This window comes from Fundulus heteroclitus, chromosome 24 (assembly GCF_011125445.2).
Source record: "Fundulus heteroclitus isolate FHET01 chromosome 24, MU-UCD_Fhet_4.1, whole genome shotgun sequence".
NCBI lineage: Eukaryota > Metazoa > Chordata > Actinopteri > Cyprinodontiformes > Fundulidae > Fundulus > Fundulus heteroclitus.
Window position 1 is genome coordinate 22714356 of NC_046384.1, and position 16042 is coordinate 22730397.

At 40.7% G+C, this 16042-nt stretch overlaps 1 protein-coding gene across 15 annotated transcripts in view; it reads left to right on the plus strand.

Moving 5' to 3' along the window:
• The window catches only part of dmd (dystrophin), a 311598-nt gene that overhangs the window by 85598 nt on the left and 209958 nt on the right, over positions 1-16042 (plus strand). The window lies entirely within an intron of this gene.

The window sequence follows — 16042 nt, forward strand, 5'->3', positions numbered from 1 at the left end:
AGAGCGAAGTAAAGGCAATAGATTCAGGATTGCACAGCTGCAGGAGGTCTAATGGTTTCACTTGCTTCTTTTCTCTCAGGGGCTTTAGATCCCCGCTGTGTTGGATGGTGTGTGATGATTTGTTGGCTTTACCTTTTCCAGAGGAAATAAAAGCATAATCAAATAATGCTGCTCTGAAATCCCATCGTCTCCTCTGACTCTGGCTGTGGGTGACGCACACTGTTTCTCACACAGCACAGTCAGACGTCGCACCTTCTCTCACACACAGAAATGTGAGTTTCATTGAGAAGCGGGCCTGTGGGACGCTGAATGTGATGTGTGTGAGATGTCAGATACCAACGCTCCCTCATCTTCTCCACCCAGACGCACGTTTTAGTCTTCCCAGTGGTGGTGATCTCTGCACAGAGGCTTGGAGAACTATTCATTACCCTTTTTTATCGCCTCAGAGCTTTCATGTATTTTATGTCGATTTCACGTGGTAGACTAATCACAATCTAGTGCATAATTGTGAAGCAATTTTTTTAAATTCAATTCAATTTTAAAATAATTTTTATTTATATAGCACCAATTCATGATACACATGTCAAGGTTCTTTCCAAAGTCAGACTCCATCAGATCCTCCAGGTTGGTGAGAAAGTTTCTTCTCTAAGGAAACCCAGCAGGTTGCATCAAGTCTCTCCAAGCAGCATTCACTCCTCCTGAAAGAGCGTAGAGCCACAGTGGACAGTCGTCTGCATTGTTGATGGCTTTGCAGCAATCCCTCATACTAAGCATGCATGAAGCAACAGTGGAGAGGAAAACTCCCCTTTAACAGGGAGGAGAACCTCCAGCAGAACCAGAACCAGGCTCAGTGTGAACGCTCATCTGCCTCCACCCACTGGGGCTTAGAGAAGACAGAGCAGAGACACAGAAAGCACAGAAGCTCACATTGACCCAGGAGTACTTTCTATGTTAGAGAAGACAGAGCAGAGACACAGAAAGCACAGAAGCTCACATTGACCCAGGAGTACTTTCTATGTTAGATGGTAATAGAGGATGATCTGCCTCCCCTGATGATGTCACAGCTAACAGAACCCCAGACCAGGTGTACCTTCTATGAAGAGAAAAATGACAGAGAAAAAAAAGTTAAAAGCTGAAATAACAACAAACAATGCAGATTGGAGAGCAGTAGGGGAACTCAGCAGAGAGAGAGAAATAGACCCTGATGTCCTCCAGCATCATAAGATTATATCATAAGATTATATATATTCCAGACTAATCATAAGATTAGTCTGGAATATATATATATATATATATATATATATATATATATATATATATATATATATATATATATATATATATATATATATATATATATATATATGTAAAATAGCTGCACATGAACTGTGACCAGCTTCCCTCCACTTGCTGAAGGAACTAGTCCCCACACATCACTAATGCTGCCACCACCTTGTGTACAGCGGTGGTTTTCTACCACACAAGACGTTGACTACTATGCTCTGCTGAGCGTCAGCTATGGTTTTTGTGTGATGAAAGGTGAAGATTCTTCAGAATGTTTCCTCGACCTCCTATCTGTAATGTCTCATATCAGTTTAGAGTTCATTTCATTTCTAATATCTTGTACTCAGATTTTCTGTGTCTTTGGTCCCAGAATGTCTTTTCTTGTTTCCTGCCCTTTATCATTCTTTACCCTGCTGAAACCTCAATCCACGTTGGATTATTCTTCAGCTTCTAGCAGAAAGCTATAAATGCTGCACAGCACTTTTTATGTCGTCTCCTCATGACGTGGCCATGAGTTATAGTTTGTGCCCTCACAAATGTTGACCCAGAATGAAACAAAGTTGCATCTCCAGCGTGGCTTTGAAATCACATTTTCACATTTTACAGATGTCAAACTGACAATGATGGGGTGTGACTAAGCAGTGAATCTCATTTTGCTGCTCACAGCTCCCACTACTGACTTGCGAATGAGTAAAAAGGAAGCTGATTTAGGACTCAGTCATCGCCTGCGTCGAGTGCTTCTCAGAATATTGGGTCGTTTTAAAGGATCGCAAAGATCTAAGCTTTATGCATGAGAAATATTAGGTGTGTTGTTTGTCCTTTTGGGAGCAGTGCTGTGATCAGAAATAGGAGGGCATGTTTTAGTCTGTTGAGTTGAAATACATTTCCCTCTTCAACTTTGTTTTGATTACCATCTTTTTGCTTCTGTCTGCCCCCCCCACTGTCTGGCTGCAGATGTGTATCAGCACTACACATTGGAGCCTATATATCTGTGCTCATTCACACACACACACACACACACACACACACACACACACACACACACACACACACACACACACACACACACACACACACACACGGTTTGGGCCAACTGTGGCTGAACAGCAAACGTTACATCTGTGGCAGCCTTTCTTTGTATCATGGTGTTGTGTTGTCATCCATAGGATGCACGCCCAATTCCTCAGATCAAACACATTTTACCAGATAAAGATAACCTGACTGAATAAAAAAAAGCTGTTCTTAAAATGAGCACAACCTTATCTCATGTTGAATTATGAATTACTGTTTAATCAGCTTTTGATTGATTTACTTAGTTTACTCACATACTTACAGTATAAGTCCTGTACAATTCATCTTCTAGTTAGGTAGTTAGGGGGATTGCAGCTCCTTGTGTTACATAGCACCACCTACTGTACAGGAGTGACCTGGTGCTGTGTCATGTCAGTCATATGGGGGGAGTCAGATTTCATGGGAGCCCAGTGACCCCCCCCCCCTCCCCCCACCTGAACAATATCCTTGGGACAGATGAAACCACAGTCAACATTGCATATCAGCACAAAAGTGCATACTCACTGTTAATCATGGTGATAATGGGGTGATAATAGCTTTGTCATTGATGAATTCTTAATGTTCTCTATATGCCAAAGTGTTGTAGCAGTCTAAGCGTATAACAGCATTACCATACTGTTGGCTCAGGGCAACCCAACCCTAACAATAAGCCTGGTACTAAAATAAGCCTACCCTGACATACCTGTTTTAATCCTTGTCTTATTGGTAGACAAGGTGTCTGTCTGACAGACAAACATATTCTAGGAAGTCTGTAGTGTGAGAGAGAAGCTCTCCTTGGAGCATATACATAATTGAGTTCTTTAATGTAAGAAACTTTTAAACCTTTTGTGACAGGCGCCCCAGTGTGCCAAACCACCAAGCAAAACACCGCTCTCAGAAACTAAACCCATTTTTTTTTTATAATATTGCCGCGCACTAACCTGACCGGAGAGGGCAGAGCCCACTAATTCAGAGGCCAGGCATGAGGGATATTAATCAAGAAGGTACCAAAAAGGGCAAAGGCAATCTTTATAGAGCTGCAAAGCATTGTGGCAAAGATTGGAGTGTCTGTTCATAGGACCACTTTAAGATGAGCACTCTGCAGAGCTTTGCTCCAGGGTTGATTGGTGGGGGAGAAATGCTCCACTCAAAGAGGAAAGGAGCCATGCTTGAAACTCCCCAGGTGACTTTAAGAGCATGCCCTAGGAGAAGTCTATATTAGAACTTTTAGCGCTGCATGTCTTACAAATGTAAGCTTTTGTATAAACTACAGATACCTTGGTTTTCACTATATTGTGCATTTGCCCTGCATTACAATGGCATAAGAAAGTGTGCAGCTTTAAGTAAAAAACAATGATTTCCAGCGATGATTTCCTATGCCTTTGATAAAATGGCTTGTGATCAGAATGCAAGTTTGGCAGTCAGATGTGTGTAGACATGTCATACAATTGAATAGCATGAACATCACAACTGTCCCACGCCATATACTGCACCTATACTCTACTACCATAGAATCTATATAAGCTTTATATAGAAACAATTTACTAATAATAATAATTAAAAAAAATCTATCTCAAGATAAACTATTCATACCCTCTGTCTGCTCTGATGAAGTTACAATCACTTCGGTGTATACAATGCTTGGAGTGCATAATATTTGACCACTTGGGGGTTCTCATAGCACTGAGTGTTCAACCTTAGATGCTCAATAGATTTTTAATAATGGATTCTGATGCAGTTAAGCACTGACTTCTATACTCTACATCCCAATGTTCCACAACATGCGCTTCATTTCATCTTTTCTTTCATGCGCTACATGGAATTGATCATGGCGCACTGCCATGGCAAAATAAAATCTGCCACACCTTCAGAATTTCTTTTTTTTAATATATGTTAAAATAATGTAAAGTATATGATATATATATATATATAAACATAAAATTATGTATAGCCTACTTATACTAACCCTAATCCCAGTTTAAATATCATGAAAAGGTAAAGTGTACCAACACAGCCTGCTTCTTCCTGTCGGGCTAGCAGCAGCCTGCTGCTCTCAGGATAGAAGGAAAACTAGAGAGGACAGTCCACTGTCGCCCATTTAGCGTCTTTGTTGCTATATTTGGTCTTTCACCAGTCTTTCTGGAATCACTAAAATGATTCCCTGAATTTCATTTACACACAGCTTCAGCCCTCGTTCACTTTAAGGGCCTGTGATAACTGTCTTTTTGGTACAGTTTGTTTTATGTGGTGAGCATTCAAGCAACATATTACATTTTATAAATTATTTTAGAAAGGTAACTGTTAGTTAACACATTTAATCACTATTTATAATAACTTTCTGGTCTTGGCAAAAGCTCTCCTATAACAGATATACAAATTAGATGACGTCTAATAAAACACAGCAGGAGGACAGATTACTTTTCAGATTACCCCCCCCCCCCCCACACACACACACACACACGCTTTTCCTCGAGGAAATCTGCTCTTAATATTGGACAGCGGTGTGATGACAGCCCAAAGTATGCTGATGGAACTATTTTACTGTCAGGAAAAAAGAAGCTAAATGTTGATCTAACTTTAGAAGAACCAAACCAAAAGAAGTTTGTAGGTTTTTGTTTTCAGTTTGTAGAGAATCATGAGGAACGGATCCAACAATTCTAATTTGGTGAAACACAAACTTGACTGACTTTGAGTGTGATTATTGTGTGTGTGTGTGTGTGTGTGTGTGTGTGTGTGTGTGTGTGTGTGTGTGTGTGTGTGTGTGTGTGTGTGTGTGTGCTCCCTGGCCTTTTATTATGTATGCTGGTAATTGGCAGTGATGTCTCTCATCATTTTCCTGTCCTTCCTGCTCTCATCTTCTTGCCCTCTCTCCACATTCCTCCTCTCTTCCCCTTCGTCTCCCATCTTTCCATCTCGTCATGCCAATGTTTCCACCGCCACATGCGCCTTTTCTCGCTCTATCAGCCATCTCTCACTTGGTCTCCCTTCCCTCCATCACTTCCTCTCTGTCTCATCTCTGTGTAATGACCTGATCTGATTGGATTTGGTCTCATATTCCGTCTGTGGCTAATAGCCGTGGCAGTTGCCAGGCAGCTCTGGCCAAAACAGTGACAAACACCAGTTTTGCACCGGGCTTGGCCGACAGCGGAGACAGATCACTTGTTTGCCCTCCCGGGGCTTCTGTGCTTGCACTTTCGCTGAGCTCCATTAGGACACTGACAAGCCTGTTAAGAGAAGCCCACATGATGGATCAAACAGCTCGGATGAATTTAGCCATCTACCGCACACAGTGTAAACCTATTAGAAATGCGATTTTAGGATGATGAATACAGCTTCAGAATAATTATCAGGCAGATATGTGGCATATAGATGACATTTAACGTCAGACTCAGTTAAGTTTCTCTTTATTGAATACCACTGTGGCTCTCCTCCTATGAAGAGTCTTCCACAGTGGCAGCTTAGCTGCAAACTTATAGCGTTTTAAATAATGACACTTAAAAAATGTTTGATACTGGCCTACTTGACTGTGAATCTGAGTTATTTGAATGTACATTTATTGAGTCAAAGTGAAAAAAATCTGTAAATGAGCTTGCTGTAAAGATGAATGTCTCTGCCTCCATGCTGGTTCAGGTTTCGTGTGGGTGCCATCATATATTTTCACCAATTCCAACAGTGTGATATCTGTGCTAGCCGCATGCAAAGCTCTTACGCAACATGACCCCTCTCTTTAATAAACAGCCAAGATAGTAAAATTTCTATCTTTGAAAAAAGTAACCCCATTTGCATGCATCCTAAATCATGCAAACCCAACCCCTGAACCAGAGGCTTATATTTTTGCTGCTATTGTTAATATAATTCAACATGTAGTTGATCCTTCTTGGTGCTTTTCCTAGGCTACCTTTAGTTCTAGTTTTACCATTAGCAGGACGCTTTATTGGGTGTCACTGTGTGTGGCGGTCACACCTCATATTCTTGCTGCTGGATGCTGTGGCTTATTGCATGATGCATCTCCTTCGTTCCCGTCCTGCAGCCTGGTTACTAGCTCTTCTCAGCACAGGTTTTACAAACGATTAACTCCAGGGAGCAGTGGACTGCGTATCTAGAGATGTATGTATATGAAAAATCATCAGAAAGCCCCAAGCCCACTACTGTGAATAATGTGGTAATAATATTAGTTTGTGAAAGAATGCTCTCTAAAGACGGAGTACATACCATGATGGGGGTCATGGGTTAAGAGGAAAGCTGAATTTAGAAAACAAAGCACGTGCAACAATGAGGAGCATCTGCATAGCGCTCTGGTGTGAATTTGTGGATGAGGACTTGAAACAGTGTGAAAATAAATCAATGTAGAAAAATATATAAAGAAATGCCAAATGCACATGGATGTCAGAGTTTTAAGCACAGTGGGGATGTGTTGGCATATACTGTCGGGGGATGTTGTAGCAGTTGAAGATGATTGGGTGTGTGGGCTGTGTTGTGTACATATAATGGATTATCTCCAAAGTTTTTGGTTGTTTTGCTAAAGATAACTTACAGGAGACTGTCGATAGAATGCATGGTACAGGATGCATAAAGATAACCAAGTACATTAAACATAAAGATGCATAATGAAAGTGTAGTAGTTGTGACATGGTGGACTAATTAGACGTGTAACAGGGGACGTATTTGATTTTGAAATGAACAACGTATGCACTGGATGAGTCAGTCGGGGGAAGGATTTAATGAGCAATGCCCGCTTTCTACTCGTTTCCAAACTAAATATGAAGGTTTTGTTTTTATGATTGTTTCATTATTATCCTTTTATTACCTTTGTCTATTTTCCCTCACAATATTTCTAATTCAAAAAAAATGTTACCTTCTATTCAGCAATTGCTGTGACTCAGGCTAGTTTAATGTCCTGGGCCATAAAAACTTACTTGGTGAACTAAACACAAACATTTTGCTAAAAAACTTTTTATAAGACTAAAAAGGCTGGAATATTAGATTACTGTTTATTTTTTGAAATGCTGGCCTGGGGTTTTATGCAGCTGCATGCAGCAGGTTCTGCACGTGGCTGAGTGGATCCTTCTCCCTCTGAGTTTTCTGATCGCTCTTGCAGCTACGGTGGGTTCCTGCAGCCAGAGGGGAACAACTGAATCCACTTTGCTCTTGATGAGCTGAGTATGAAGCTGGGAGAGGAGCTGGTTTCATGGCCAGTTGGCCATTTGGCAGCTTGTGTGCTGCCTGAGCCTTATGGAGGCTTGGTTGGCAGAGTGTTTTTGGGTTAAGCTGAGTTGAGGGTTGTTTTCCTGACAAAAACAATAGTCCTATTTTATTTATTTATTTATTTATTGAAGTTTTAGCAATTTAGTTTTTTTTTTCAGATGCTCTTTTTCCTCTGAAGGTTTTTTCTCTCCTTTTCTTTCCTGGACAATTATTGTTACGCCACGTAAATTCAATTTTATTTATATAGCGCCAAATCATGAAACATGTCATCTCGAGGCACTTTACAAAGTCAAGTTCAATCATATTATACAGATTGGTCAAAATTGGTCCTATATAAGTTGATTGCATCAAAGTCCCGACAAGCAGCAAATGCTGCATTAAAGAAAATGCTATCCTGCCCTGGTGCTTCCAGCAGAGCAAATGTCTATCCATGTTTTTATTGGAAAGCAGTGGCTTCTTTGCTGCTGTCCTTGAAACAAGGCCAGCGTCCAAATGTCTGCACCTCACTGCGCCTCCAAAAATGCTCAAGCATGCCTGTTGCCCCGTCGGAGCAAGCTCTGCACTGGTGGCAGTACGACTACGACCCCTCTGCTGAAACATCTTCAGGGGAGGATTCTGGGAGCTATTCACAGAAGTTGAACTGTTCTCCTGTAATGCTTTAGGATTTCATACAATTAGGACTTTGGTGCATTTAAGCAGCTATGCTATTCTTCTGATTTATACCACTGTGCTGGTTTCTCAAACCTTTTCCCAGTAAGATCACTGAAATGATCTAAGCATAAAACACAGGGCAGCACAGTTTTTTTATGATTAAGTACATTTTTATTAACCTGAGAATGATTTGCTCTCCATCTGCCTGGATTATAAAGTTTATGAAAAACAAAAGCTCTCAGTATATCCCAGGAACATTTTATACCGCTTTAACGGACTAGAGCCACATGCATTTAAGAAAGGAAACATTACCCCCATACTGGTACTGGTAAGAGGAGAGCCACGGCCATTTTAGCATTTTTAAAAGTAGGTCTGAAACACTCAAGTTACGTTCCCTAAATACCTCCAAAGAGGAGGCTTCAATGTTTCTAAAAGAAGTGCCTAATTTCTTTTTTCACAAACATTATCGGTTTTACATCACTTGCCTTTAACAGTCTATCAAACACGGCTGACTCTCTCAGAAATAACGCTGTTTGGCTTGATGCCGTGCTCTGATTGGAGAATATGAATTTTTAGGAAGATAAGCTGTTTTCTGATCTGACCCTTTTTGAGCAAAGCAACAAAGCTGACCGCCTCTGAGCAGGTGCTTTTCAGTTTTGACATGAACACGGCCTCATCTGTGCACAAAAGACCATATTATAACCCAAACCCTCAGAAAACTACATTTGTTGCCATGGCCCCTTTAAACACGGCATGGCCTGTCCTTGTGCATTGTAGACCGGTAAAGTAATGCCCCGTGCGTAAAGGAGCTTTTAAACCTGCCAGCCATAGCTGTTCTGCTCACAGCAGCTTTCCCAGGGAAATTTCCCAGAGCTGGGCAGAGTAGCACACCTGTGGCTCCTTTAAATGTTACTTTCTTTAACAAACCAAATGTCTATCATTATAGTGGTGAAGAAGAGTAAATTGACAGGCCTAACAGATCGTTAGAAGTTATCAGGCAAAAGGACATTTTCAGCTAATTTTCTCTTCATGTTTTCATACATTTAGACGATATACAGGGTAAATCTTTTGACCAAAGGCTTTGTCATTACAATGGGAATCACTTAGCAAACACTTTTTTAACCATATTCCCTTTTATGAGGCCAATAACACATTTAGCACATTTTTGGCACACTAGGCTAAATTGTGCTAACAGTACAAGTCCACATGGTACAGTGCCTACTACAACCTTTGTGGAGTTTAATAGTTTATTTTGAAAAATATTTGGGTGAGGCTGAAAAAAAGATTTTTTTTCTTTGTTAGGGTTGTATAAATAAGACATAGTGACATTTGCAATAGTGGTTCCACTTGAAAAAAACATTCTTTAATGCCTCAGCTTCACAAAGACACTAAATGTTGTAATTTATACTGTATAGCTGGGGAGCTGTACCGTATTTATATCAGCTATGTCATTTTTTATAAACAATTATTATTTTTTGACCCCTTCATGCTTCACAGCTGTTATGAGGTTCTTTCCCTGGAATGCTCTATATGGTTTGAACACTTTCTGGTGTTCAAACATTAAAATTTCTGACTCATCTGTGTGAAGAAGATTATTTCAGAAGTCCATGCAATCAAAACAAGCTGTCTAACCAAAATGTTTGGATTAATTCCATTTCTGTCTGTTTGCGTATTCATCGTTAGAGAAAAGAAGTCTGCTTTATTCAGAGCCCTGTTGCATGTTTACTTTGAGCTTTTTTCTCTTTTTACTGTCTTGTTTTTGGCGAGCAATGTTCAGGATGCATGTCCTCAGGCTGTCCCAATAACTGAACATCCTTCAGGCGGCAGCAGTTCTGCAAGAGAGTCAGCCCTTTGTAAGATGTGCCTGGGCTAGTTTCTGCACAAATAAAGGTTTCTCAGGTTTTACCAGAGGGCGTCTAGCTCTCTTCCCTATGCAGACACATCAGAAACCTGTGAAAAAGTGAACGTTTAGCATGCCACAACCTCAGTTTGTTTGGGCAAAGATGCCATTTGAAAGCTTTTGATGCACTTGTTTATCAGGAAATATAAAAGCCAAGCAGAGCTGCGACGGCTTTCTCCACATCAGATCATTTCTGATAAATAGGAAGCCATGTTGGTACATCTCAAAGGGCCGATTCAGAGTGCTCGCAAATGAGAAGCTTTAGTTGAAAGTTGGTTTGTATTTTATGCTGTTGTCCAAGATTTCATCAACATAAACAGAAAACTGTTTGAAGCCAGGCAAGTAAATGGGATTAATTAACTGATTAGGGCCTGAAAACCCTGTTACAGTGGGTCTGTACCATCAGCTACACCGTATGTGTCTCTACATACTGTACTTTGTAGAATTGTCTATACTACATTTTTTTAAAGATTTTCTCAGGTTATATGTATTCACAAATTTGTACATATTTTAATGGGATTTCCTGAGATGGACGGACACAAAGCAGTCTATACTTATGAAGTGGAAGGAAATGATTTGTGCTCCACAAATCTGGCCTTTACATCAGAGGAGCAAGAAGAAAGCCATTAAGACCAAAAATACTCTCCAAGAACACAGAAACGTGTCGTTTTACTCATGTTAATGCTGTTCTTCGGCAGGGAGCTGGCTCAAGTTGTCTGGGCACCTGATAGAAGCTACAAATGTTGAAGTGGCAGTTCAAAAGACTTTAAGCATGCAACCAGAGCAACAATGGGATGGTTTAGATTTTTGTTGACCGGTCACATAAAAACCCAAGAAAATAGACGAAAGCTTGTAAATGAATCTGTGAGAAGGTGTGAAAAGGTTCAAAGGATCTGAACACTGTAGCTTAAGACATATAAATTCTTTTCAGATTAAAAATGTGTCCTTGTGAGGCAAAATGTCATTTGTGGCAATCTTGGATACGTGGCAGCACAGGTTGTTGAAGTCGACCCACAGATAGCTGATATAAAATAAATCGCAGTAGCATTACCTGTTTCTTTTTCTTATTATTTTTAATGATCAGTATTATGTCAAGATTTAATATTGTGACGTTTGTGGTTTGTAGCAGTCTTTAATGTGGGCTGTAAGGGCGGTAGCCCTGGGCGGCATCAGCACAAGATCCAAAGAACTTACTGCATCTGAACAAGTCTTTTTCTCTGCAGGCAGAGGAGAGTCGGCTCACCTGCTGGTTTCTGAGAATGGGGAGACTTTTCTTCAGACTTGGTGCGGGAATGCGTTGGTTTTTATTCTGCTGATTTGCTTCATTTTAACAGTTTGGAGGGTGGCGGCAGAAAGAGGGGCTCTGCCAGGGTGCCATTCATGCAAGAGCTGCTACAGGCTGTAGGAAAGGTTGATGTATTTCTAATTAAAAGAAAAGCAAATAGCTCATAAAATGATTCTACTTTTTATGATTTTTTTTCTTTTAAATCTTATTAAACCTTTCTATTTTGGGAGGGAGGGTTGATACATTCATTTATATAAGGACAAGAAATCTGTAATCTTTTCGTTTTAGGTTGCAGGTCTCTTTATAAAGTTTTGGGTTTTTTAGCTGCTGCAAGTTTCAGTAACAAAACCGTTTAAATAGACTATTGATCTTGTGTCTCTCTCACCTTTAGTGTCTGGTTGCTGCAGGCTGTTCCCTTTATTTCTCACTCTCTCAGCTTTTCTGACAACGCATGCAATGCTAATTCACACACATGGAGTCATTGGTTTTTACAGCAACAAAAGTCTAGTTTTCCCGCTCTGTGACATCGGAGGACATTAGGGGATTGCTTTTTCTCCCAACTAGGCCGCTGTGGCTCTACATTAGGCTTCCTGGTTTCAGATAAGACCAAGAGGATTGGAAAATACTCTTAACTGTAGCGAGTAATGAAATGGATCTAATGTCCAACCAGTAGACCAGTATAGTCATCGTTTTTAAAGACTTCTGCAATGTTTTGATGATTCTTTTTGTTTCTGCTAACCCTAAATACAATTCTGTGCAATTATCTTCAGAAGTCAGCTAAAATGATCAACAACCAACAATCTGGAGGTGAAAATAGTGGAAAATCTGCAGATATACCAGGACAGGCGCAGCCAGCTAAAGTGACAGGGTGTGTTAGGAGAACATTCATATGCTAACTGTAACCATTGATAAAAGCAATAGTTTTGCATTCCCATAGAGAGAAAAATGAATTTCAGTACTTGACCTGCCAAACCCTTATTAGAGCCAGTAAACAATAAATGATGTGATCCAACCTCTGGCCAATTGTTTGGTGCCTCTACATGTGCTGACCCACGTCCAGAACACCATGTGTGGGGGAAACCAGCGCTGTACATCACCCTGATTAGGGATGAGCCATAAGGACTTAAAATTCTATCCTGATAATGTTTTACATTTATTGTGATGATGAAAATATAATCCCTTCCTTCTGTCACTGCAAAAACAAACACATGCTGCCATGAAGGTAAAACCCACCCGTTATGGTACAGGCTGCTTTAGTTCACCAGTGATAACGTCAGGCAATTGTAGCTAACCGTACAAAATACCTGCATTAAGTGATATTTTCAAATATATTGATTTAAGTGATGTGCTTAGGAAACCAGCATTGGATAAAGACAGTTGGAGAAAGATAAATAGCAATCCCAGCAACACTGTCAGCTTTGGGGTTTTACCAGCATCCTCATTTTCATTGTCCTGATAAATCTGAGTTCTTCTCATCATAATTTATTTTTTCTTGGTAACAATATGGAGCTAAATCCAGCACAGTCCTGGCCAGCCTGTTAGCGGCTGCTAAACACTGGGGTTAAAATGAATGAGATGAAATCTAGAGTAGAAGTATTTATGTAAAGGGTTCATTAACGCAACTAATAAATGTTTTTGAACTGAAAAAAAAATATCATTTTGAAAAATAATTCCTGCCTATAATTTAATGCACACTCCTTCTTCTGCTTATAATTAGGAGGCCTACAAAAATAAATAAATACAATTCCTAATTGGAATGGAAATGCTGAAATATCAAAAGTCAGACACATTTAAAGAGAGATGTGATATATACTTTTATTTTATAATTTATGTTTATTGTGTACACGCTTTTTCCAGCCATTTTGATGAGGGAGGCCTGCTGAAAAAAATTAGAATTACACAATATAAAAAAAAATACAGTGCCGTCAGCCTCATTGAGGTACCTGACAGTGAGGAATGTTGACCCGCTCCTCTCTGCAGGATTCTTTTAACTCGTCCACATTGGAGGGTTCTCAACCAGATAATTGATTCTACAACTTTAAAACCCTCCATTTCTGCTTTAGATCTTAGATCTGGACCCTTCTACATAACCCAGGTGCAATTCAGCTGATGGTGACAAACTTCAGCATTTTCTGCCAGGCAGCAGAACGTATGGCTCCATCACCTCCACTGTGGTCTGTCAGTCCCAAAGCATCAGAAATGGTTTGGTAACCCTTTTCCACATTTCTTCTGGAATTGCTTTAGATCTGGGGATGCTGTGCTGCATCTGGCCTTCTCAGTGTTGTCACACAGGTTGATTGGAAGTGATTTCTCGATACTACACATTTGTAAGCAATCAGGCCCTGAGTGTGGCTGGGGAAATTAATGAAATAAATGGGGCTGATTACAGCTCATTCACGATTTAACAAACTAAACCAATTCTTCATATACAGCCTTTTGTTGTTGTTGTTGTTGTTGCTGTTTTTTTTTCTTGGCCTAAGTGATGTCTCTGTCCGATGTTGAAACTCTAAAACCCAAGTTTGACAACACATGTAGACGTTAATCGCTTTAGAGAAGACAGTTTGTGTTCTTTTCTTACCGTGTGGAAATAATACTGAACAGTAGGTCTGAGTTTGGGGGTGTGTGTGTGTGTGTGTGTGTGTGTGTGTGTGTGTCTGTGTGTGTGTGTGTGTGTGTGTGTGTGTGTGTGTGTGTGTGTGTGTGTGTGTGTGTGTGTGTGTGTGTGTGACAGAGAGAGAGGTTTCAGCCAGTGCACCTCTCAACGTGTGACCTGTTAATTAAAGGAGAAGTTTCATTATCAGCTTCATTAGCCAGTGTCGGGCCAGAGCCAACGCTCACAATCACAAACATGCTCAAAGTCTTACGGTTAGCTGAGCTGCTGTAATATTAACCTGATGTTGTGTTTCCAGATGACGGTGTAATTCATTCTCTCTCATAATGAGGAGCAGCTCCAGTACCTGTTCAGTGGCAGAGGGGTTATGGGAACTCATAGCGCCGTCGCTTCCATCAGAGGACATCTTTGATTCCTCGCTGCTAATCAATGGTCCAATTTTACAGCATAAAAAAGAGAAAAGTTGAAAAGAAAAATTAATCATATTTATACCCTTTTTAAAAAAAAAAAAAAAAACATCCTCATGCACTGCTCTTCACAAAAGGACTTTTATTTGAGACATTTTGCTCAGTTGGAGACAGAAATATCTGCAACCTTGAGCTTTTTGCAAACCAATTAAAGTGGGAAATGTTCAGCTGTCAAGCGGTTTGAGCAGGTCCGTTTGTGAGAGATGACATTTCCCATGAAGAATCATGGATGGAGATTAACATTTCTACTAAATGAGCTGCATTCTGAAATGAGTAAAAGGGATTTTTGAGAAGAATAAATGTTGGCAGTTGGTGAATTTAGTGAAGCAATTGCGCTGAGAACGGGTCAGACAAGACATTTGGGTTAATTGGAGGATTGGGCTTTGGCTGAAGCCTGAACCAGTGGCTACGGCCGTAACCTGGGGCCCTTAGATAGGAGCAGAAAGTGAGGATTTTTCCCTGCTGCCCTGTCCCTGCTGAAGAGAAGCATCCCCACAGCATGATGCCACTACCACCGTGTCTCACCGTGTCACCATGTGTCTCCATGTGGTAACCAGACAGTCAGCTTGTGGTCCCAGCAGCTGGATTTATACGGAGAGTAAATGACACCCAGTAAACTGTGACATGACTCGACGGCGGTTCGTTTTATTCAGGGGGATCAGAGTAACTTCTCAGGATTCTATTAGCAAAATCCTTTCCCCTGCGTTGCAGCTACGCACATACAATTACATGACAATACTCTGAAACTGGAGGTTTAAAGGGACAAAGGCTGAAAAAGTCCAAGGTAAATGGTTGTGAAGGGTAGCAACTCCACGTTCACAGATGAAAGTGTTAGAGTAATGAGGAAAACCCCCAGAATCATCTGCTCCTACGAGCTTGTCAGGCTGTCGTTTCAGTCCTAAAATAAAAGCTGAGCTTCAGACAGACGGCGCTGAAAACTGCCTGCCAGGAGTACCCTAGCACCTTTCCTGGAGAACGGCGAAAAGATCGTCATCCTGAACAGGCTCGTCTGAACACTCCTCAGAAAAATGGCCGCACCTCTGCCGGGAAGACGGTCACGCTCACAATTACTCGTCAGGAACAAAGTGGTGCAGAAAATGCTGACGTAGCGTTGCTTTTTGTGACAAACAGAAATGTTTCAGATCATCACATAGATTGGAATACCAGAAGGAGAATCTGATTAAACACAAAAAAGACTCAAAAAGAATCATATAGCCATGTAAAGTTATCCAGCAAAACATGGTCCTCTGTGACAGCGCATCGTCTGCTAAGGCTAATGTGGGGGTGGTGGGGGGGGGGGGGTCTTTTACATGACTGGAGGAGTCATGGCTCACTGTGGCTCACAGCTTCTTCTCATACAGCCATATTGGAAGTTTTATAAGGATGAACAACCTGTTTGAGGTCAGACATCAACGTCTGGTTGAACTACAGGTTTTCTTTATTTAAAGTGGACTCGCTGGCAGGCTCGCAATAATTCTATAGTACTTCCTGTGAATTATTTAAATATTTTCCCTCTGGGATTATTAAAGGGAGATAGGCACCAGCAATCCCATGAGGGATTAAGCGGGTCAGAAAAAGGATGGATGGAT